The sequence below is a fragment of the Hibiscus syriacus genome, unplaced genomic scaffold (genome assembly GCF_006381635.1).
Source record: "Hibiscus syriacus cultivar Baekdansim isolate YM2019G1 unplaced genomic scaffold, ASM638163v2 tig00113725_pilon, whole genome shotgun sequence".
NCBI classification, from domain to species: Eukaryota; Viridiplantae; Streptophyta; class Magnoliopsida; order Malvales; family Malvaceae; genus Hibiscus; species Hibiscus syriacus.
Genome location: NW_024063471.1, coordinates 4391286 through 4395029, shown reverse-complemented (window position 1 = coordinate 4395029; position 3744 = coordinate 4391286).

Here is a 3744-nt window from a genome sequence, read left to right as displayed (position 1 = left end):
ACAAAATTCATTTAAATTCGAAATTTTTTAAAATTACTTTATTACATACATTTATATATATACGTTTGTTTATATATATATATATTATCTTAACATTATTTTCTTTTTGGCCCATTATTATTTTTTAAATTAATTTCCTTATATAATGCCTTGAATTGTGGACTCATATTGAGTTTTGGGATTGATTGGTTGCATACATATATATTGTTTTTCTTTGCATGTTTTACCTTTATCTCGCTACTTACCATGTCTCATAAACGAACACAATCATCTTCCTCTCATGATAATCTACTTCCTAACCCTCCACCAAATCCTAATCCCAATAAAAATAAAATGACCATCGTGAATTCGTGTTTTAATGAACCAAATCGTCACAACCTCTATTCACGATATCTTAACCATTTCGAATCTTATGCTCTTAAGGGTGAACGTCTAACTTTATTTCCGGTAATGAATGCCATTGATTTCAAATACCTACCCCGTTTAAAAGCTTGGAAATTTGATAACACATTCAAAGTCAAACCCGTTGTATATCACCAACTCATCCGTATTTTTTATTCCAATACGGTTTGTGTCCAAAATAAAGCTTGTACTTATACAAAAAGTATTCGCTCCTATCTCTTGGACGAATACATTACTATTGTTTTCAACTCCATCGCCCGTGCTTTGGTCTTGAAAACACTGAGATTGATAACGAGCGAGACATCATCCTTTTCACCTTAGATGTAGGGAAGAATGCTAGTGTCCTTGACTTCCATGAGAGGTTCCTTCACTTGATCATCTCTTGGTGTTTCGACCATCCTGAGGTAAATATTCCTCTCTACGAAGCATTAACATTTGGAAAATTCATTGTTTTCAGGAAAACAAAAGAATTAACCTTGCTCAAATCATTTTTGGTGAACTAGTGGACATCGTTAACCATATTCCTTCTAAGAAGGTCGAATCTCTGGATTATGGTTGTCTTCTTAGTAATTTCTTTATCAAAGCTGGTCTTAGAGTCGATCTTGATGCTGATATCCCCTTTGGTACCCAACATTGATCTTACCTATCTTCCCAAGTTGGGATAGACTAAAGTTGGAGACAATTGGGAAAATAAACCAAAAGAGACGTCCAATGCAAGTTCATCTCACGGTTTCGGCTCCAGCTTCACCTCAGGACGATGATGTTTATAATGACGTTGATGATCCTGTGACTTGCGTTCCTGACAAACCTCCTAGCGTTGGAAGTGAGATGCCTCCCTATTTTCAGTCCATGATGGAGACATTAGATTTGAGGTTTGCTTCTATGGAGTCCCACTTTACTGCCTTGGGGACTCAGGTGTCCGAGATCACCTCTTAGCAGTTGTCACTGTAAGCAATACATATGGATTCCCGACGAGACATCCTTGCTCGATTCGACATGGTGACAGATAGGCTCGATGATCTCTCTCGAGACTTTGATTCTTTCCGTGCAACTACTTCAGATCTTGATCCTCCGTCGGATGCTTGATGTTTTTTCTTTGCTAATTGCATATTTGTTGGAGTTCCTTTTCATACTTTGAACTTACATTTTTGTGTGTTTTATTTAGCCTTTGATATTTTGGATTTGATATTTCTTTTTTTGTTTTGGATTATCTAAAAGATTTCTTTTACTCTTTACAATATTTCGCATCTTTTCAGCCATGTTTCCTTTTATTATGACCATGCCCACTATCTTTTGGATATTAATTATATTGACTAACTTCTTTGGCACATTTTTTCTTCACATCTATATTATATATCTTGTTTAGTCTTAATTATATCTTTTTGAATTAACAAAAAGGGGGAGAAATGTTGGAGTAAGGGGAGTATTTTTTCAAGAAAATCTTAAAATTTTTAAATGTTTTGTTATATCAAAAAGGGGGAGATTGTTGAAAAAACTTTGATATTTTGATATACCAAAAATTTTTAAATAGTTTTTACAAATTTTAAGATTATATTCGATTTATTCATTCGAATATATAAATTATTCTTTAAAGTTAAAAGGTCAATTTTACTCCTCACTCTACTGAAAAATTGAGTCCTATACTGGAAATATTTTTGAAATAATTTTTGCTAAGGGTTTTAAACTTTAATCGAGTCAAAAATGATTTTTAAGCATAGTAGTACTGATACTACTAGAACAGTACTGATACTGTTAAAAAAGTATCAATACAAGTATCGATGCTTAAGCCCAAAACAATGAAGTAGTACTGATGTTTCTATGGCAGTACCGATACAATCAAAACATAATACTAAAATGATACCGATACTATATTCAGTATTGATACTACTTAGTATAGTAGTACTGATACTCCTAGTGGTGGTACCGATACTACATTTTGTTTTTGAAATTTTAGTATACTAAAATGGAACTGATACTATGTACAATACCAATATTATTGATTATAGTAGTAAAGATACCCTTGTGACAGTATCGATACCAGAGTTTCCCAACAATCAAATATTTGTATTTAATGTAGGGAGTATCGATACTGGGAGACCGAGTATCGATTCTACAAGCTTATGAGCAGCATTTAATGCGGGAAACTACCTCCCAACATCTCTATTCACTCCCACAACAACTCAAACGGTTGGAATTGATCGAGGGAGTATAAAAACAAGATCCCAAGTCATTTGTGAAGACAAGATAAAAGAGAAAACCATAAATAATAAATTTGAGCCAAATCAAGTCAACATTCTTCAATATTCTTTTTTCTTTCAAAGAACACTTATTGTACTTATTTGTATTCATTTCTCAAGTGTTCTTATTTGTTCTTGAATTGTGCAAACACATTCCTAGTGAGGATTTTATAAGTTTGCAGTTTGTAATTTTCTTTTTGAGAGAGTGTCTCAAGAATTTGGGGCATAATTCTTAAGGGAGTTGTAAGGTTACACCTTATCCTCAAAGAAAGATACAAATTGGTGAATTTGTGGAAATCCTTAGTTTGGATAGCTAAGGTAGTGGATGTATACTTTGGTTGATAAAGTCGAACCACTTTAAATTCTTGTATTCATTTGTTTAATTTTTTCTCTCAAGCATCCACCAAAATTTTTAATTGCCAATTCACCCCCTCTTGGCTATTTCATCCACTCGATTGAATCAACAATGGTAGATTGGTTAAAGTCGAAGGGGGCAGTTAGGGGTTAGGGATTTGGAAAATTGGGAAATTAGGGGTTAACCCGACCTTAAACAATAACATATATATTTACCTAAAAATATTACAAATAGTACCCTAGCCTAAATGGCTAGGGTGTAAGCTACCATGCAGGGGATAGGGGAAGGCTACCAACTCCATTATTATTATTATTATTAATATTTTCTCTACAGACAGAAAAAAAAAAGAGATTCAAGGTTAAGTCCCTGAACTTCCCACAGATTCTAAACCAGACTAAAAGTTTTGAAATTTTACAATTTGGTCCCTAAATATATTCAATAAATTTATACTTTTTATTTTAAAATGGGGTTGTGACATTTATACCCTTTTAAATTTCAACTTTTAGGGGCTAAAAAATCAACATTCATTGCATCTATATTAAAATGGGGGATTTGGGGAAAAATAATTTGGTTCACAAACTACTATAGAACCCTGTCCATATGAAGGACTAATAATGGATGGGATTACTAGCAGTAAGTGGACGATTCTTGAGGAGACTGAAAATGATTGGAAGGAGTATAATAGAGTAAGACAAAGGGGAAGGAAAATGATTTCGACGAAGGGAAAAAGAGAGGGCACGAGCCATGAGG